Source organism: Triturus cristatus, chromosome 11 (genome assembly GCF_964204655.1).
Source record: "Triturus cristatus chromosome 11, aTriCri1.1, whole genome shotgun sequence".
NCBI classification, from domain to species: Eukaryota; Metazoa; Chordata; class Amphibia; order Caudata; family Salamandridae; genus Triturus; species Triturus cristatus.
This window is the reverse complement of record NC_140594.1, coordinates 478623803-478645970: the sequence shown is the minus strand read 5'-3', so window position 1 is coordinate 478645970 and position 22168 is coordinate 478623803. Positions and strand designations below refer to the sequence as shown.

The following is a 22168-nucleotide window of genomic DNA, read 5'->3' as shown; positions in this document are numbered from 1 at the left end:
TCCAGCTCTTCTTCTTGGCAGGGTCCTTGATTCCAGCGAGTTCTAAAGTTCTGGGGTTTGGGTCCCCCTTTTTATCCTCAATTTCTCTTTGTTCTCTGCAGGAAGAGAGGCCTTTGCCTAGTCCAAACCAGTTCTGGTCAGTCCTGGAGCACTTTGTTGACAAGTCTCCTTCTTTCCTTTCACAGTGTAGGCCAGGTACCTCAGACGTACCACAGGAGGTGGAGCCAGCATTGTGGAGGGAAGCCACAGCCCTATTCAGGTCCCAGGTGCAACTCCTCCCACCCATCTACATGTAGATCTTGCTATTCAGCCCTGTGCTGACTCAGCCTGTCTCCTGGAATCCCCCAGCCCCTGTCACTCAAATTCCAGACAAGGAATACACAACCTAGCAGAGGCCGGCTTGGGTGGTTAGACAAGAAAATACCTACTTCCTAAAAGTGGTATTTTCAAACCCAGAATGTTAAAACTAACTTCACTAAAAGATGCATTTTATTATTCTGAGTTCAGGCATACTAAACTCGACTTTCTACCATGTTCCCTGGGGCAGTTAGGATTATAGGATGTAATAATCAAACTGCCCATTCTGGCCTATGGGGAACAGGAAGCCTTACAATAGTGAAAAACGAAGTTGGCTGTAATTCACTATCAGGACATGCCACACACCCCAGGGCATGTCCTACCTATCACATACAATGCACCCTGCTCACAGGGGTACCTTGGGCCTACCTTAGGGGTGACTAACATGTAGAAAAGGGAAGGCTTAGGGACTTGGAAGTGGTTGTACTTGCCCAGTCTACATGGCAGCCCCAGGCTGCGCACAGGCTCTGCAATGGCAGGCCAGAGTTACACTTTACGGGCTGTTTGCGTGGGTGGCACAATCCAGTGCTGCAGCCCACCAACAGCATTCGATTTATAGGCCCTGGAACTCGCAGTGCACTTTACTAGGGACTGACACATAAATCAAATAGGCCAATTGTGGAAACACCAATCCATAACACATTTTATACAGGAGCACTTGCACTTTTGCACTGGACAGCAGTGAGGAAAGTGCGCAGAATCATTACACCAGCAAAAACAGAGTCAAAAATGGGAGGTTAGAAAGCAAAAAGTCTGGCGAAACAAGCCAAAAGATGCCAAGTCTAACAATTCTTTAGCTCACTTCGCCACCTCAGTTCAGACCCAGCTATATGCAAATCAGTCTTGACCCTGTGCCTCATGGGGACAGTTCAGCCCGAACTGCCAAGCCAGGTCTTCCCTGAACCGGAAACAAGCACCCTGGGACAGGTTTCTGGGTAACACCCTTCATCAGCCAGGCTAGCTTGAATCCAGTGGCAAAGTGAGCAAGGGACATATGTCTGGGCATACCCTGCCAACTTAGGGCGAACAAAGCACAGACAAGGAGATGATGGACAGAGAGCTGAAACTTTTCAGACACTCACCCCCAGACACAGATCTGGGTTGAATCCATCATCATTCTTTAGCTCACTTTGCCACCTCAGTTCAGAACCAGCTATATGTAAATCAGTCTTGACCCTGTGCCTCATGGGAACAGTCCAGCCTGAAATGCCAAGCCAGGTCTTCCCTAAACCAGAAACAAGCATCCTGGGACCGGTTTCTGGGTAACACCCTTCATCAGCCAGGCTAGCTTTTACTTAGTTATGGTAGCCTTAAAAGCAGAATAGTTGTACAAAAGGGGAACATTTGTTCTTATTAAAGGAATTGCCCGGTTAACAGATACACCTTCCAAATGAGAGATTACAAATGCTACTTTAGCAGCGTCCGTGGGGAACACAGAGGTTTGCATATGAAATATAATTGGCATTGACTCATAAAGGCTTCAAATTTAGTACTTTCGCCCTGAAAGAGTTCTGGAGCTGCTAGGGGCACAGGTCTGGGTGAAGAGACAGATACATGCAGATTCTGGTCAGTAGTTGTAAACACCCCTCTTTGAAATGGTTCTCCATACACAGGCTAGGTCAAAGCTGGGCAACTATCCTTGGGTTTAGGATCCTCCATTGTGTGAAATGTGTCCTGTCTCATTACAATTCTTCATTAAGTGTTGCATTTTCTCCTTTTAACCTATTGACATCCAGTTGCAACTGCTGCATTAGCTCAGACAGATTGTTAGCGTCATTGAGGTCCCCTGACAAGGCATGCGCTTGATCGTCCATGACTATTTGTTCTTGATTGGTCATCGGGCAGCCCGAAAGGAATGTTAGGAACGTGGCTTAGCCTTCTGTCATAACCCACCTACTTGGATCCCAGGTGATTCTAATGGAACAGTGACACTAGTTCCCGAATCCCCTCGAGACTTGCCCTCGGTGTACAGAAGGAGACACTGCTCCGGTGGTGAATCCCAGGAGTAAGGGGGTTGGGATGAGAGAGCGTGTGGAGTCAAAAGATGCTGTGGCTTGTCTACTCAGCTGCAACACTGCAGCAGGCATTCACACCAGTCTGATGAATGGTACTGGGTGATATGTTATCTATAAACAAACAAATAATACGGTTTTACTCTAATACTAGTTATATCTTTTAAGGTAGCTCCTCAGGAAAGCTTTTTATATCTCAACCAACTTTTAGTTCTGTTGTCAGTTATTTTTAGATAGTCCATAGACGTTCCTTCATCAAAGTTTTGAAACTGTAGTGAGTATGATTCCAGCATTTAACTCACAAGCTAATTTGGATGGGGTTAGCTTCACCCAAGTCCTTTCAGGCAGAGCACTGCCGAAAGAAAGTGCAAGTTGAACAAAAACACTGGTTACCTTGTCTGCAAGCACAATGTTACAACTGAGCTCAGTGCATAGCGAAATCAAGACTGTTAATGTGTCTCTCCTTTTCTTCTTATTTTTCCATCCAGGTGCGAGACTGATGCGGGATGTTCTTTGTGGTGAGGTCGAAGTGGAAGAAACAAGGGAGCTGGTAAGACAGAGTCCTGAAAGCCAGGAAACAGGTAAGCCGCAGGCAAAGAGGCTAAGTGAAGGGGAGGAGTGTGGGCGGTCTTTAATAAAGACTGCTTAAGAACATTAATAAAGGTCACATTCTAATTGTTGTACCAAGAAACAGGTGCAGATAATTAACTTGATGAGACTGCTTTCACAAATGTGTTTTAGAATGTTAACAAAGGTTGCCTTTGAATTGCTGATAGCAAGGAACAGGTGCAGGGGAATAATTTGATGAGGGCTGTCTTCCGGTAGGTTCACGTTGAGGTCATCTATGCCGGTTGGTTGGTGCTTATTCTGGTGGATTTTCTGGATATTTCAGTGGCGCCTGAAACCTGACCTTGCATATTCACTGTAAAACATTTGTAAAAACTATCAAGCTTTTTCAAACAAACCGGGGAACACCATCTGCTGCTAGCTATTACCAAACCATGTAATATAGTAAAAAGTCAGGGTACAAGACATTTGTTCATTCGTAAGTGTTGGGAGGAATGATATGAGTCATACCGCTATATATATATATATATATTCACTGAAAAAACCATAGGTTTCAGGGGCGTTATAGTTAGCTGGACTTTTCACCCGTACAAAACCATTGAAATTCCCCCGTTATAGTTAGTTCAGCTAACTATAACTCGCGCGCCCGCAATGCACTGCTGATGACGTCACATATTACATCACTCATGACATGGTCAGTGACATCACTCATGCCATCACTGATGACATCTCAAATGACATCACTGATGACATCATCCAGTGAATGTGTGTTTTTCTGAAAATTACATATGTTTTATATATGTATATCTCAAGGTCGATGGAAGAATAAATGGGTATATAAGTGTCTAAATGGATGATTTGTTTTTGAAAAATTGATTGTATAACTGACTGATTAAGTGTATCTTAGTGAATACATGGCTTAGTGAGTAATGTTTAAATGTGTAAATATCTGTATCAGTCTCTCACTTTGTGTATAAGTGGCTGCATGGGTTGGTGAGTAGCTACATGAGTGTCTATATAGGTTATTAGTTGGTTTTTTGAGTATCAGTATGAGTGTCTGAGTGTCTGTATGGTTCGGTGGGGGGTATTACGTAGTGCATAGGTGCATGAATGAGTGACTCACTGTTTGTATGTGTTGAAGACAGCATGTGTGCAGGACTGTATGGGTGGATGAGTGTGTGCATGGGTGTGTTAGTGAGTGATAGACTGTCTCAATAGTGTCTTTATGAGTAACTACATATGTTTTAAACTAGTATATGTGACTATTGGTGTATATAAGTGAGTATATGTGAGAGTGAGAGATTGAAAGAGTTCCTGTATGAATAAGTATGTGTTTCTATAAAAGACTAAGTATGTGTAAGTTTCTGTAGAAGTAAGTGTGGTGGTGTGTGTATAACTGTATATGCAAGTAAATGGATGTTTGATTCTTTATTAACATGAGTGACTATGTGTGTGAGTAACTCTATGGATGAGTGGCGTTGTGTAACAGGATGTATAGGTGTATGAGTACATATGAAGAGTGAATACATGTATGAGTGACTGTATAGGACTGTTGGTGAATGAGTGGATGTGTATGTGAATCTTAGAATTACTGAATAGGTTGTTGTAACTGGTATTGGTATGTCCATTGTTTTGAACATTGTAGTTTCTATTTTTGAATGTGTGCATCAAAGGTTATATTAGGGGAAGAGGAGGTCTGCCACTCTATCACAAGGATGATGTCATCAGTGATGTCATTAGTGATGTCATTTGAGATGTTATCAGTGGTGTCATGAGTGATGTCACTGACCATGTCATGAGTGATGTAATATGTGACGTCATCAGCAGTGCATTGCGGGCGCGCGAGTTATAGTTAGCTGAACTAACTATAACGGGGGAATTTCAATGGTTTTGTACGAGTGAAAAGTCCAGCTAACTATAACGCCCCTGAAACCTATGGTTTTTTCAGTGAATTTCTAAGGTTTTTTAAATGCCAATTCCTAACTATAACGTGCCTGAAACATATGGTTTTTTCAGTGAATTTCAAAGGTTTTTTAAATGCTAATTTCTAACTATGCCTACAGAGATAGGACATGTGAAGAAAGAAGAAAAAACGCACAGAAAGAAAAAAAAGAAATGCAGAAAGAAGCAACAGAAGTCCTCAAAGACGAAGAAAAGTGCCGGAAGAAGGATAACGTGCAGAAAGAACAAACAGAAGAGCAGAAAGAAGCCTTGTTGCAAAATCATCCTGTACCCTCAACATTTTCAGACGGATACTGGTGGTAACTGAGTCTGACTAACCAGTCCTAGAGCCAGTGCTATGTTAAAAGACACTCAGAATACAGTGAAAACACCTACATACACTAGGGAACACTATGCGTTGGGTCCCCCTGTGATCAGCATGACCTCCTCTGTAAGCCCCTAGTATATAATAGGGCAGGGGATTAAAACTACCTCTTAAAACGCGCCACAGGGCGTGTTTGCACACGTCACCTCTGGCCCCGTTCCCTCACTTCCCCACTGTGTAAACACGCCATGTGGCCGTTATAAGTTGGGAGATTAAGTCCCCTTGAATCCTGAGGGTCCCTAGGGTCCAACTAGCCCACTATGTACCTCCAGTATGCGCCACAGAGCTGCGTTGCAGAGAGGTGTAAAAAGTGGCACGGCCTGGACCACCTCTCTGCAACGCAGCGGAGTGGTGCTTACTGGAAGCACCTGGTGGGCTAGTTGGCCCCCAGGGTTCATCAGGATTGAAGGGGAATTATTTCCCCAACTTAAAACGCTCCACAGGGCTTGTTTGCACACGTTAACTCAGGCCCCGTCCCCTCCCTTCACCACTGTGTAAACACGCCCTGTGGCCGTTTTTAGTTGGGAGATTAAGTTCATTTGAATCCTGAGGGTCCCTAGGGTCCAACTAGCCCACTAGGTACCTCCAGTATGCGCCACAGGGCTGCGTTGCAGAGAGGTGTAAAAAGTGGCACGGCCTGGAGCACCTCTCTGCAACGCAGCTCAGTGGCGCTTACTGGAAGCACCTGGTGGGCTAGTTAGCCCCCAGGGTCCCTCAGGATTGAAGGGGAATTATTTCTCCAACTTAAAACGCGCCACAGGGCTTGTTTGCACATGTTAACTCAGGCCCCGTCCCCTCCCTTCACCACTGTGTAAACACGCCCTGTGGCCGTTTTTAGTTGAGAGATTAAGTTAATTTGAATCCTGAGGGTCCCTAGGGTCCAACTAACCCACTAGGTACCTCCAGTATGCGCCACAGAGCTGCGTTGCAGAGAGGTGTAAAAAGTGGCACGGCCTGGACCACCTCTCTGCAACGCAGCTCAGTGGCGCTTACTGGAAGCACCTGGTGGGTTAGTTAGCCCACAGGAGCCCTCAGGATTGAAGGGGAATTATTTCCCCAACTTAAAACGCGCCATAGGGCGTGTTTGCACAAGTCACCTCAGGCCCCGCCCCCTTCCTTCCCCACTGTGTAAACATGCCCTGTGGCCGTTTTTTAAGTTGGGAGATTAAGTCCCCTTGAATCCTGAGGATCCCTAGGGGCAAAATAGCCCACTAGGTACGTCCAGTAAGCGCCATTGCAGAGAGGTGTAAAAAGGGGCACTGCCTGCACCACCTCTCTGCAACGCAGAGCAGTGGCACTTACTGGAAGCACCTGGTGGGCTAGTTGGCCCCCAGGGTCCCACAGGATTGAAAGGGAATAATTTCCCCAACTTAAAACGTGCCACAGGGCGTGTTTGCACACGTCACCTCAGGCCCCGTCCCCTCACCACTGTGTAAACGCGCCCTGTGGCCGTTCTAAGTTGAGAGATTAAGTCCCCTTGAATCCTAAGGGTCCCTAGGGTCAAACTAGCCCACTAGGTACCTCCAGTAAGCGCTATAGAGCTGCGTTGCATAGAGGTGTAAAAAGGGGCGTGGCCTCAGAACACCTGTCTGAAACGCAGCTCCCTGGCGCACACTGGAGATACCTGTTGGGCTAGTTGGCCCTCAGGGACCCTCAGTATTGAAGGGGAATTAATTCCCCAACTTACAACTGGCCAGGGTGCGCGTTTGCAGAGTGCTGCAAGGAGGGGGCGTGGCCTCCAGCGCGATGCCGGTCTTTTATTTATTTTATTTTTTTAAGAAGGAGGGCTGTGTGGCCCCCCTTCTTTTTCTAATTTACTGGCCCTGGGGACCCCATCCCCCAGGGCCTGCACCCTACTTTTTTTTGTTGAAAAAAACTAAAGTTGGCCCTCCCAAGGCCTTAATCGGCCCCGGGGACCCCAACCCCCGGGTCATGGCCTTTTTCTTATTTAAATTCTTTAGGAGGGGGCTGCGTTGCCCCCCTCCTCAGGCCACTTATTGCTCCAGGGACCCCATCCCCCGGGGCCGGACTTTGTTTTTTATTATTTTAAAAATATATATATTTATAGAAACACCTAGGACATGCTGGACAAACCGTATGTACCTATCACCATGACGATTTGCGTGATATTCATTAAAAGGCGACTATGCATAGAATGAATCCACATGGAATGTATTTACACCGCTAGTGAAGCTTTGACGTGTCTGACGCCCTACCGTGCCTAATCCCGGCGCCCCCGCCGGTGGGAACTCTCCAAGTAGACACCCTTGTCGTTTATTTATACAAACATGGGTAGCTATTGACGGGCACATTTAATATACACGCACACCATGCAATTCAAAGGGGATTCGACAAAAATTCGACCAAACTATGCAAGAAACCCCTCTCACGGTTAATAAAAAACACATCCACCGCCGGATGTGTAATACTTTTTATTTTACTCTCTGGAAAGGAGACGAACCTCACTTGAGAGTCACAGCATGCTCCTGGCTGAGCCCAATGCTGTGTTACACCCACCAGTGCCCGCCGATTGCCTCACACCTCTGTGTTGTATTCCACCAGCTAGTGCGTATGCTATGACACTCTCTAGCCCATGTGCACTGTAACACCACCCGTGAATGTCATGCCACACTTGCCTTCGCACGGGTTATATTGCCCCATCTAACGTACCTTCCTCGATGTGTATGTTATAACGCACAGCGCTATGCCATACATATTACAATCTGGGATCCATATCTTTGTCACAGTGCATATGCAACGTTACACTCCCCAGCACATATTTTATATTACAACTTTAGAGACTAGTTATGTTACACAACACTGCGCTGTGCATATTACACTCCAAGGCGCATATCGCATAGCACGCGCTAGTGCCTGTGCTATCTCGCGCTCTCCAATGAATCTGTCATTGCGCACAATGTATTGCATATTATATTTCACGCCCCGGTTCATCTTATATCACACTTTTTGGTGCATAGTTTATACCATATACTACATCTAGTTTTCATTTTCAATCGTGCTCTCAGGACTATGTTCTATATAACACTGCGTCCACCTGCCCTTTTCACGGGCATTACATTTTGCGATGGGGGTGGAGGGTCAGGGGGTGTTTCTGCCAAGTGAGCCCAGAGTCACAGTCACAAACGTCCTCTTCTTCCTGAATAAAAGTGAGATTATGCTGCATACTTGTTCATATTTTAAGTAGTTCGCACAGACACACATTTTAAAAACAATAAAGTTCCTAACACCCACCTTCTCTGAACAGTTAGCTTGCTGCCCCATCCACCTCCTCCCTATCCTCTGTTGTCTGAATCCATGGACTAGCCTCCTCCCTCCTGCCATGCATGTTCTGATGTGCTGCCACTGCCCTCCATTTAGCATGATGTACCAGTCCACTCCTCCTGCCCTCCATTGCCCAATTCTATGGCCCATCATTGACCTCCTGCTTAGCCTCTGTGCTTAGCTTGCTGCCCCTATTCTCCTTCCCCCTGCCCTCCGATGTCTTTGTGCATTTATTTATTTATTTATAGAGAGCTTATAGAGCGCTCAGTAACGCCATCTCGGCGTGTCCCCGCGCTAAAGCTACCAGCGATCACCATGAGAGCCTGTGACCTACACAGTGTATAGATGTGTTTTAAGCTTGGCCCTGAACAGCGCTTCACTGCTCTCCAGTCTCAGAGCAGGAGGAAGTTTGTTCCATTGTTGAGCTGCTTGGAACGCAAAAGATCGTCCACCCATTCTAGCCTTCCTTATCCTGGGGACTGTCAGCAGCCCGGCAACCTCCGACCGGAGGGTCCTTGTTGGTTCGTAGCGGCAGACTAGATCTCTAAGGTAGGCGGGCGACCTGCCCCAGACAATTCGGTGACAGACGAGGAGGCACTTAAACAGCACACGTTTCTTCACAGGCAGCCAGTGAAGCGCATCCAGCGCCTTTTGAGAATTAGCCCTCCTAGGTCTTCTTAGCACCAATCTAGCGGCGGAATTCTGGATAACTTGCAGGCGGCCCAGGCAGCCCTCGGTGGCCCCTAGGAACAAGATGTTTCCATAGTCCATCCGAGAGGTCACCAGTGCCTGCGTCAGTGTCCTTCTGGCCGCTATGGGTAGGAGGTCTAAGGTTTTGTTTAGGGTCTTTAGTACTCCAAAACATTTGCCCACAAGACGCCTTATGTGGCCATCATAGGAGAGAGAGGAATTCATCCAGACTCCTAGATTCTTAGCCTCCTCACAAGGTATGGGGGTAGGGCCAAGGCATGGAGGCCACCACTCGGCTGACCAGTTTTTGCTTTTTCCCCCCACCACCAACACCTCTGTCTTAGAGCCATTGAGTTTTAGGCAGTGGGAGTCCATCCACTCAGCTAGTGCCTGCATACAGGACTTAAAGTTGGTGGGGGTGTTGGCGGTGTTCTGCGATAGGGAAATCAGCAGCTGGGTGTCGTCGGCGTAAGACACCAATTCCACCCCAAATGATTGTACAACCTTCGCCAGGGAGGCCATGTAGAGATTAAAAAGAGTAGGGCTCAATGCTGAGCCCTGAGGCACTCCCTGATCTAGTGGCATCTCGACCGAACGACATGTCCCTTGCTGTACCTGGAAACATCTTTCAGTGAGAAATGACTGTAACCAGTACAGCGCAGGACCCACGACCCCAGCTTCGCTCAGACACCGTAGCAGGATGGAATGCGCTACGGTGTCAAAAGCCGCGCTGAGGTCGAGCATGATCAGGGCCATTGTATGTCCTGCATCCGCCCCTGCTCTTAAAGTCTCAGTGGCCCGTAGGAGAGCTGTCTCCGTAGAGTAGCCCGCCCTAAATCCTGATTGTGAGGGATGTAGTAAGTTCCCTCTCTCCAGGTGCTCAGTAAGCTGAGCATTGACCACCTTCTCAGCCACTTTCGCCACATACGGCAATAAGGAGATAGGTCTGAGGTTTTCCAGCACTTCCATGCTTACATTCGGTTTTTTCCTTATTGGCAGTACTATGGCCTTCTTCCACTCCTCAGGGACTCGTTGCGTGGAAAAGGAGGTCTGTAAGACGTGTCTGATGTGTGGTTCCAGGGCTACCAGGCCCTCTGAGATGACCCAGGCCGGTGCCGGGTCGTTAGGGGAACCGGACTTCACACTGCGACAGATCTTTATTAGCCTGTCAGCGGCGGGTACCTCGAAAGTTTGCAACGAGGAGTCAGGGGCCACAGGCGAGCTGCCTGCTATGAAATCTATGCCCTTATCTGGTTGTTGGGGGAAGGAGGCATAAATAGCTTTAACTTTGTTGGAAAAAAAGTTAGCGACTCTATTGCATCCCTCCACGGTGGCCCTTAGGGGGGTGTTAGAGCTGGAGACTAAAGATATTTCTTTGTATATTTTAAACAGTTCGCGTGAGGAGCTCTCGGCCGCCTCAATGCGTGTCTGGAAATATTTAGCTTTAGCTCTACGCACCGCATACTGGTAGCTTTTGTGTGCTAAGCTATAACTGTTTTTACCTTGTTCGCTCGGGTTCCTTCTCCAGCTCCTTTCAAGTTTTTTACAATTAGACTTGATTTGCTGGAGTTCTGGAGTGAACCATGGGGCAGTACGTTGTCTGCCTTCTCTTGCTTTACCCTTACTCATGGGGGCTAGCTCATCCAGGGTGGCAGTCACAAGCTGATTAAATTCATTATTCGCCTGATCACTGTCCATAGCAAGCGGTAGTTGCGCTTTCTGGATGGCGCATATGAAGTTTTCTTGAGAATATTGTCTCCATTTACGTCTCATAATATTTCCCATCCCATTCTCAATGGCCCTAACTGGCTGGTAAAAACATTGGAAAGGGACCAAGAAGTGGTCTGTCCAAGGGAGCTGACAGGGTGTAAGTGCCTTTATCAAGTCCCAACTAGCTAAGATAGGGTCCAAACAGTGACCCCTCTGATGTGTAGCTGCAACACTTAGCAAGTCCAGTTGTAGTTCTTGTAGGACTAGACGAACGTCCTCTGCCTCCTTTTGTAGGGGATCCTCTAGATGTAAGTTCAGATCACCCAACACCAACACTTTATTGTGTTTGATCGCAGTCTGAGTAACCCCTTCCAGTAAACTACTTCGGAAGTTGCCCAGAGAGCCAGGAGGTCTGTAAATTAGAATGCCCGAAATTGCCTCGTGTTGGGTCAGTTTGATGTTAAATTCACCAGCTTCGCAGTTATCAATTTTTACTGGTTTTAGAACACACTCAAAAGGGTGTTTGACAATGATGGCAATGCCACCTCCCCTTCCCTTTTCTCTATCAAGTCTATGGAGGGTATAACCTGGCGGAATGGTATCCACTATATCTGGATCAGAATGTTCTCCTAACCAGGTTTCAGTTAAAAATAATATATGCAGGTCCTCATCTAGTAAGAGATCCCACAGCTGAAGGGAATGTTTGCTGAAGGATCTACAATTTAAGAGCCCCCCTTTAGCAATAATCGCTTCAGGGTCAGGGACGGCAGGCGATAGACACCTCCCTCTGAATGTACAATGAGGACATGGACCCAGGTCAAGTGGCTCCATCAAGTGGCGACAGATCGTGAGTGCAGCGGGGCCAAGGTCTCGCAGCCTCTTACTTGTGTAGGACTGCCCGCGGCACGCCCGAGATGTAGGGGTCTGGGCCCCTGGCCACGGTCGGCCGCGGACGGGCGCATACGGGCTTGGCTTAGGCGCGGCTTCGGCGCGCGTCCGACGCGCCCGCTGCGCCAGCCCGCTGCGCCGTCTGAACCCTACACACATATTATAGGTGATGAGGAGGGTGGGAGGCCGGCGCGACTAGAGCGCAGCCCCTGCCCACACCCAAGATGGCGCCCGCCGCCGCCTCAACCGGGAGTAAAAAACGGCTGGGCGAGGCTGTCAGCGAAGAGAGTACCGTGTGTAGGGGTGTCAGAGTACCTCAAAAACAATTCCCACTTAATTCTAGGAATAAAAGCCCCCCTCAGAATAAAATTGCATCAGTCACAAAACACGATCTAAAATCACAGTTAATAGCGCTGGTAAAGCAGAGACTCAATGCTGCTCGTGTGGTAGCTCGCAGCCCTAGTCCTCCCTCTAGGGAGAGCTCTAACAGGCAGCGAGCAGCTGAAGAAACCCTGCTAAAATAGTCTGGGAGGGCGGGAGGCCAGCGCGACTAGAGCGCAGCCCCTGCCCACACCCAAGATGGCGCCCGCCGCCGCCTCAACCGGGAGTAAAAAACGGCTGGGCGAGGCATGCCCCTGCTCCATCCTTTTTGCCCACTATGTTCCATGGACCTGCCACTCCTATCTACTCTGAGTGTTCCGTTGAGCTGCCACTCCCCTCCCACCTGCCTAGCATTGTCAGATGACTGTAACCTGTCCCTGCCACCTCCACCCTGCCTGTCCACATGCCATGCCCCTATCCCCTTCCTCCTCCTGTCCTCCATGGTCCATTTTACTGCCACACCCTTCTGCCCTCCCTGATCTGTTGTGCTGCAACTGCTCCTCCTGCCTGCCCGCGCGGTCTGTTGTGAGGCCCCTTCCCCTGAACTCTCTTGTCTGTGCCCAGGTCCTGACCCTCCCTTCTATCCTCCATGGTCCTTTGTGCATGCCCCTGCACCCTCCTTCTTGCCCATCATAGCCATTGTGCTGCCACTAACCCTCCCGCTTGCCATGCATGGTCTTCTGTGCTGCCATGGCCCCTCCCACCTTCTCTGTGTGGTCAGCTAGCTGCCCCTGACCCCCTCCCACCTTCCCTCCATGGTCTGTGTGTATGCCACCATAGTCTCATTGTTGCTCTCCATGGTGTGTCTTGTTTCTAGTGCCCATCCTGCCTGACCTCCATGGTCATCTTGCTGCTCCTGCCCTGCCACCTTGCCCCCAGCCCTCTGTTTCCATGTGCAGACCCCCTATTCCCTCCCTCCTGGCTTGTCTGTTCCATTATAATGCCCCTGATCCGTCCCTCCTGCCCTTTATGGTCTGTTATGCTGCAGCTTTCTCTCCTGTCTGTGCATTATGGTCAGCTAGCTACCATTGCCTCTTTCCATCTGTTCTCTGTTGTCCATGTGCATGGTCCTGTCCCCTCCCTATTGCTTTCTATGGATTGTTGGGCTGCACTCCCGTACCGCATGCGCTGTGTGGTGTATTGTGCTGCTGCAAACCCTGATGCCTGCCCTGTAGGGTCAGTTTGGTGCACCTCTCCATGTCCCTCCTGTCCTCTGTTATCCGAGTCCATGTCCCTACCCCAATTCCTCCTGCCTACCATGATTCAATGTACCATACTTGCGAACATTTTGAACTTGGTAAGAGGGAGATTTTGAAAAAAAACTGGGGTATTGATTTTCCCCTTTGAGTTACATTGCAAAAGAGGAGATTGTAGACAGGAGACAGATCAAATAAAGCCCATTTGAGCTTAAAAACATTGGACGTTTCCTGGCTGAAACGGGTCTGTTGGCATGTATGGTGTAGTACCACTGCCTCTTCCTTCTGCCCACAATGGTCTATTATATTGCCACAGCCTCTCTTGCCAGTCCTGTATTGTTGGTTTGTTGCCCCTGCCCCCCTTTCCACTGCCCTCCATAGCCTGTTGTGCTGCCACTGCCCTACCTGCCTGCCCAGTGTGGTCAAATTGTTGCCTCTGCACTCTCCTACCTGCCTTCAATTTTCAGAGTCCGTGCCCCTGGCCTCTGCCTCTCAACAGTATCCCAATGAACAACTAGATTGCTAACATTCTATATTTATTACAAAAGTGTGGAACGCCTGACGTCATCTTGATGTAATCAAAACTGTAATACCCAGAGTATCTCCTTTAGAAATTACATATATGAGAGGGTCTTATTTGCATCAAAATTATGGTTAGTGCTCTAAAAAACTAAAATGAGGACATATTTTCTGAGTTTTCAAATAGCGACAAAGAACTTTTAAATTATTTGTAATCTTTGTTTTTTTATCCAGTTGACCACTTGATTAAATGTTGCACCTTGGCGAGAGGATGTGGTGTTACTTCCAGAGCTGCAGACTTTGCAACTGGGGACCCAGGTTGGAGTTTCTGCTTCAGCTCAACATTCTGTGATTGTGGTCAAATCACTTAATCTCCCCATGTCTACAACCAAAATAAATTTGATCTTGTGTGATGTAACCAATGCTCATGTAAAGCATTCCAATACCTGACAAGTCTGCACTATATAAAACTGCAAATACACAAAAAATAAGTGTTTTGAACACTTCTGTCATTGGGCTACATGTGGGCTACATCTGGGTGATATTTGTGCTGCATTTAGGCTCTTTTGTGTCTGGTGGCCATCTTGCGAGATTTATTTGTTATGAAGTTTCCTAATTTCCTCATTTACTGCAGTCTCCTCAGTAGGAAATACTTTCAGTTTTTTACTTGGTTCCATCAAGAATGTATTCAGATGTGTCACACATTTGCCATAAATTCTGAATGTTAGCACTCTAGTTGCTCATTAGATCACTGTAGTAAAGCTACTGCTCACCAGGGAAGTCTACTGCTGGTATTCAAAGTGCATGTTTCAGTCTGCATGTCAGAATTTTTTTATGACATAGAAGAGGATTTGAGAAGTCAAAATGTGCCCTAATTTTTCTTTCTGCAGCACTAATCATAATTTCTATGGCAAAATGAATCCCCTCATTGTGTTCCTTTGTAAATTAAATGTTTTAAGTGTTACCATTTTATTCCAATCAAGATGGCTTCAGGTGTGCCATACTTTTGTCATAAGTAAGACTGTTAGCGCTCTAGTTGTTCGTTAGAACACTCTGGGACATTCTGTCATTGGGCTATACTTGGGCTACATCTGGGTGATATTTGGGCTACATTTGGGCTCTTTTGTCTCTGGTGGCCATTTTGGGAGACTTATTTGTTATGATGTTTCCTAATTTCCTCATTTACTACAGTCTCCTCAGTAGGAAATACTTTCAGTTTTTTACTTTGATTCCATCAAGAAGGCATTCAGATGTGTCACAAATTTGTCATAAATTCAGAATGTTAGCACTCTAGTTGCTTATTAGATCACTGTAGTAAAGCTACTGCTCACCAGGGAAGTCTGCTGCTGGTATTGAAAGTGCATGTTTCAGTCTGCATGTCAGATTTTTTAATGAAATAGAAGAGGATTTGAGAAGTCACTCAAAATATCCCTAAATTTTCTTTCTGCAGCACTAATCATACTTTCTATGGCAAAATGAACCCCCTCATTGTGTTCCTTTTTAAATTAAATGTTTTAAGAATTACCACTTTATTCCAACCAAGGTGGCTTCAGGTGTGCCATACGTTTGTCATAAGTAGGACTGTTAGCGCTCTAGTTGTTCTTTAGAACACTCTGGGAAGCTGCAGTAGAACACAAAGGAATCAACTGACAGTCTCTGCCCTTGTTGGATGTACATGTTTTACTGAGAATGTCAGACTTCATTCTCACATGACTGAGAAAGATGATGTGAATTTACAGAAAATATGCCCTCAGTTAGCTTATAGATCACCTTCCAAACCTCTGTGGGAAAAGCATGAGAAAATAGTTTTCTCTCAAACATGATTCATGATATCACAGCAGAAGGCTTTTTCACATGGTAAAATCACCTTAGAACACACCACAATTCCTAAAATGAGTATGGTACCATCAACAAATGATTTATAATGTAACTAAAGTCTTAAAACCTTCTATTAACTGCAATGCTTTTTAATGAGGTGCTATCATGTATATTGGTCCCAAGATGGCTGCCAACACTTCTTGGATGAAGTGCTGACAGCCAATCAGATCTCACGATGAGATGTGTGGTTAGGCTCCGCCCAGATATATATGTGATTTTACTTTTGATTTTCTCAGGAACTACTGAACGGATTTACACCATTTAAGCAAAAGGCACATGCCTGACCTGAGGACTACCTCTTTGCCAAATTTCAAGTAATTCTGTTCAGCCGTTCGGGCTGTACCTTCGACTAAAGGTCCTATGGGAAAATGCATTTGGGAAACGCGTTTTGGGACCCCTCTTTTTTCTCAGCCCCCGCTTGACGAATCACCCTGAGACTTTCAGGGTAGTAGCTGAGCAGAGCGCCCCATTAGTTTTGAAAATTTCACGAAGATAAGTCAACCGGCGCTAAAGTTATTCAAAATAGAATTTTCAGATTTCCTATGGGAACTCGGTCCTAACTATAACTATCTACTTGCGACCGCCAGTAGATAAGATATATATATATATATATATATATATATATATATATATATATATATATATATTTTTTTTTTTCATTCCAAAAACAGGATTTGATATGATCGATAGTTTTCAGGAAATGGTCATCCAGGATTTGGACAAATTGAGAATTGCATCCAACCATAAAGAGGTGAAATTACAGAACATATCCAAAAATCAACGTGAGGCCATTAAATCACTTCAGTAAGACAAATCCTTGGAAATTAAGCCCTCAGACAAGGACAGTAATGTCGTTGTCCAGGATAAAGAATTGTATGAGTTGGAAGCTCTCAGACAACTTGGTGATGTGGACTGCTACAATAAAATTTCTAGACAGCAATGTAATGAGAGTGTCTTAGAATTTTATCATTTGATTAATTAGTGGCGGGACAATGGAATTTTACATCAAGATGAGTATGAATTCCTAAGAACAGATCATCCTAATATTCCTACTTTTTACCACATCCCCAAATTGCATAAAAATGACAGGAATCCTCCTGGAAGACCTATCGTGTCCTCCAAAGGAAGCCTTTTGGAGAACACCTCAACATTGATTGATACGGTATTGAGTCCCTTTGTTGGTAATCTGGTATCCTATGTTAAAGATACATCTGATTTCATCAGACAAATTGCGGACATACCATGGGAAGAGAACTATATGTTGGTAACCATGGATATAACTAGTTTATACACCAGTATCAATCATATACAAGGCTTAGAAGCAGTTGAGAGTTTTCTGAAAACAAGATCAATTCAATATATTGAACACAATAAAATGATCATGGAGTTTATGACCTTTTGCTTACACAACAATATTTTCCTTTTTGGTAATCAGTTGTATGTCCAGAAACAAGGTACCGCGATGGGCACGTGCTTCGCCCCCAGCTACGCGAATCTTTTCGTGGGCTGGTGGGAGAAGCACGTGGCCTGGTACGGGGCAAATGAGCCCTGGCTGAATAAAATCGCCGTCTGGATTAGGTACATCGACGATATTTTTATCGTCTGGAAAGGGTCTCATCAAGAATTTATGACATATCTAGATCTCCTGAACCATAACATCTATAATTTGCACTTCACCAGTAACATAAGTGACTCAAACGTGGCCTTTCTAGATCTACTGGTATATGTGAGTGAGGGGCAATTAATGACCAAGTTATACCGAAAAGCCACAGCAGGCAATGCAACCTTACATTTTACCAGCCAACATCCAAGATGCCTGGTGAATAGCATCCCCTATGGAGAGTTATTAAGGATAAAACGAAACAGCACACTAGACACAAATTATCAAGGATCTAAGAAAGAAGCCATCAAACGCTTCAGTGTAAGAGGTTATCCAGCAAAAACACTGAAAGCAGCAGAAGTCAGAGCAGATATGAAAGAAAGGAACCTGCTCTTAGCAAAAAAACAGGATGAGCCACAAGGTGACATAACTAGGTTGATTTTGACGTTTTCCAGGAATTCTCCTCAGATTCGTCAAATTATTAACCGACATTGGAAAATTTTGAGGGCGGATATGGTCATAGGCAAACAGTTGCCCCAACATCCTAGCATCACATATAGAAGGAATACGTCTCTACAGGACCTACTAGTACACAGCCACTTCGAAAAGAACATCAAAAGCAGAAATGAAATCAAAGGGTTTTTCCCATGTTTTAAATGCAAAGCTTGCAAAAACAGTAAGAAGGTTAAAGAATATAAGGTCCCAGGTAGACCGACTGCAAAATTGATCCCCAAATTCCTTAACTGCAACTCAGAATTTGTGGTATACTGCCTGAGTTGTCCTTGCAACTTGCTTTACATTGGAAGCACGGTGCATCCAGCAAAAAAAAGGGTGTTGGAGCACATGCGTGCCATCACCAATAACGACAAAAACTATCCAGTCGCACGTCACTTTGCTTTACATCATCAAAGTGATAGCCATTTGTTGAGCTATTTCTGTCTGGACCAAATTCCAGTAAGACAAACAGGCGGCGACAGGGTCAAGAGATTGCGCCAGTTAGAATCTAGATTTATTCTAGAACTGAGAACCATGACACCTTCAGGCTTGAATAGCGAAGAGGAACTGTGGGTACACGTAGGCTAATGTAGAAAGAAAGAACAACAAGATATAAATGAGGCAGGTTTTGGTATACATACTGATATTTGTATATATATGTATAGGTGTATATGCTTGCTTCTCCAACCCTTTCTCTCCTCCTTGTTTCCCCTCTTCCCCCTCCCTCCCCCCCCCTTTTTTCCGCTTCTTCCTCTTTGTCAGCTAGAGTATACACTTTTACAATAGTTTTTCTCCATATGCAATATTCAAGAAATATCAAAACGACATTAGGCATAGGGAGCAACTATAATTTTGAAATGAACTGAAATGTATGAAATTTATGCTATCTTATATTCATATTTATTTTTATTTGAATTGATTCAACATAGTATTGTAGAGCCATTTTTCACTTCTTATTTCGTCTTCTTCCATATAATACACGTTGGTGTTTCACGAATGGAAATTAATGGTGAAAAGAATGTCATAGCCCATTCAGGGCTTAATAATTCGTAACATAAAGGTACCAACAAAATTGTTAGAATAATGTTTGTATTAGAAACTGTAATCACAGTGGACAAAAAATATCATCAAAGAAACTGCTAACAATTATATGCAAATGACTGACAACAACTTCGTTGGTTACAATACCAGTGATTTTGGAATTATATGTAGGCTATTGGCCAAAGGCAATTCCAACATGGCGACCATTGCTGCAATTCATGAGCATAGTGGCCCTTTCTGAATGTTCAGTCAAACAGTATAGTCTGTCCTTTATGTCACTAACATCCGTGTATTTAAGAAAGCAATTGGAAATTGAACTCTGACATTGAAAAAGGTCGTAAAGACCAAAACCGGTTTGTCAGCAATGGTGGAATAAAGCTTATTTGAAAACTTACCGGCTCGGAGTGCATCACCGGCTTCAGACGGCTAAAGCGTTCTTGTTCGAATATATATATATATATATATATATATATATATATATATATATATATATATATATATATATATATATATATATATATATATATAATTCTTTTTATTAAACTTGCTCATGACATCATTAGATAAGTAATGATTACACATACATCATTGGGTTAAGGTTGACAATAACTTTATTACATGATGGAGTCATGAGAGTACAATTACATTAAAACAATATGATAGACTTCTGCCGTTCTACCTTGGATATGAAGTGGGCTGCGTCCAGCTTACATTTTGTCTTGGAGGCTCATATGATTTCGTATTAGGAAGCTCACACTCCCCTATATTTTCTCCAAGGAGACCACATATTTTCCCACTTCTTCAAGCATCCCCTGCTTTTATATACTACTTCTTCCACTTGTTGGCACCAGTCCAAGTCAGATTCCCACTCAGCCGCTGATTGGGGGAGGGATGGTCCCCAACGTCTCGCTATATAGCATTTTGCCACCCATGCCGAAAGTGCCAACCAGAGTACATTATGTCTAGGCCAGTCCCCTTCCCCTTTAATCATCAATACCCTTGACATTACCGCTGTTACTTCCCTACAGAAGGAGCTAATTACTGGGCAGTCACATATATGGAAGAAGGAGCCTTCCTGTTGACAGCCTCTTACACATAGTGCCGTCTGAGCCTTCCCCCACCTGTGTAGTGCCATGCAGGGGTACTATGTGCAATGTAATATTTTAAGCTGCACCAGCCTAAAGCGTGCTCGGATTGCTATATCTCTGGGGTTCTGCAGGGCCTCTGACCAGGTCATCTATACATGCTCTCCTAAGGGAGATATATTGTGGATGTCGCTTTATCTGGGATAGGGTCCACTAATAGTCTGCCTTCCTACGGTGAGTGATCAGGTATAGTCATGCCTCATTGTATGTGGGTTTGTGGGCATGTATGAATCTTGTGTAGGAGAATTTTTTGAGGGGGTCAGGGCATATTCTTACTGGAGGACGTAAAAGGAGAGGGGTCTCCATCCCTCCACACATCTCCCAAATGTCCTATGCCAATAGTCTGCCATCTCCTGAACCCCTCAAGCATGGCAATCTCTTTCAGTCCACAGGGGCGTCAAGCCAGCCAGTCGGGGCTGCCATCCCAGGCACCTATGCGCCTCATTACGGGCATTTAACTACTACTGTTGTGTGTGTTGGCCAGTCTGGATCTATCTTTCTCGTGTATAATAAAGACTTGTAGTTCCCACCTGGCATTGCATCTCTATCTACTCTATAGGCTGGCTCCTCTCTAGCTGCATAGACCCATTTGTTTATTACCCTAAGTTGCGAGGCCCAGTAGTAAAGTTTAATGTCCGGGATCGCCAGGCCTTCCTCGTAGATCCCTCTTTAAAATTTATGTAGGGCTATTCTGGGCGTGCCTCCTTGCCATAATAGTGTGTGTAGTTCTTGGGCTAGCTGCTTGAAAAGTGCTGCTGGAATCGTGTAGGGGGTATTTTGCAGAGTGTACATGAGGCGCGGCAGGGTCATCATCTTATACAACACTGCTCTGCCCATTAAAGTCAGCAGCGGAATGTGCTAATGTATTATGTCCGTGTGCGGCCTATTCAGGTGGGGTAAAATGTTTCTTTGCAGAAATATTTGTTGGTTTTGCGGTACGTAAATGCCTAGATAGTTGAAGCCTTCTATAGCTATCAGGGAGGCACAGCTCGCTGGGAGCCTCAGAGAGGGACTCGACAAGGAGAATATCACTTACTTGGACCAATTTATGGGTTAACCTGAGTAGCTCCCAAACAGTTAAAAAATGTGGAGGACTCTTGCTATAGAAAAGTAAGGTCTCGATAGAAATAGGGATATGGTCAGCGTACAGGGAGATGCGTTCCTCCCATCCCCCTGGTGCTGCAATGCCCCAAATCATCGGGTCTCTGATCCAGTGTGCCGATGGCTCCAATGCCAGAGCAGAGGCGATAAGGGGCAGCCTTGTCTAGTGCCTCTGCGCAGCTTGAAACTTCATGATAGTGCTCTGTTAACCCTTACTCTAGTTAATGGATTATGGTAAAGCAATCTTACCAAGCTACAGAATTTCGGGCCAAAGCCCAACCGGGAAAGCATAGCAAATAAATACGACCACTATATACTATCAAAGACCTTTGTGGCATCTAAAGACATCAGCGCCGTTTTCTGGGATGGAAGGGCCTCCGTCAAGTGGAAGACTACGTGCAGCCGCCGCAGATTGTGGCAGGTGCTTCTATGTGGCATAAAGCCAGACTGGCCTCCATGAATAATGGTGGCCAGGGCCGTCATTAGGCTATTTGCTAGGGCCTTGGCAAGCACCTTTGCTTCTACATTTAGAAGCGAGATTGGTCTATATGAACTGCAGCTCTCTGGGGGTCTACCTGTCTTATGTATTACAACAAGTGTTGCTGTACACTGGTCACTAGGCAGTGAGCCTCTCTCCCTCACCTTCTCAAACATTTTGAGCATATGTTGTGTAATTTTTTAAGCTAGGATCTTCAAAATCTTGACCGGAAATCCACTAGGACCTAGCGCTTTCCTGGATCTTATTTGCTGCTCCCCTAGTCTCTGGCTTTTAGTGGGGGTTACCTCTGTCTTTGATTGCCTCATGTGGGCTTCAGCATTGATCTGGCATGCATACGGGGCAATATCTCCACTGGCTCTATCCCTGGGTGTTTTAAATTTCCCCCTTTTCTGATTGTCTTGTCCTTGGGTGGGGAGGAGACCCAGATATAGGCCCTGTTTGCTGCCCTCTGCACTGCCGCATTGCACGCCTCACTGCTTCA

General features: G+C 45.5%; 1 long non-coding RNA gene across 1 annotated transcript in view; it reads left to right on the top strand.

The window, feature by feature from the left end:
- Positions 1-22168, top strand: part of LOC146784448 (uncharacterized) — a 49660-nt gene that overhangs the window by 15222 nt on the left and 12270 nt on the right. Inside the window, exon 2 of the long non-coding RNA XR_014970460.1 lies at positions 2858-2950. This is a non-coding gene — a long non-coding RNA (uncharacterized LOC146784448). The remainder of the gene's footprint in view (positions 1-2857; positions 2951-22168) is intronic.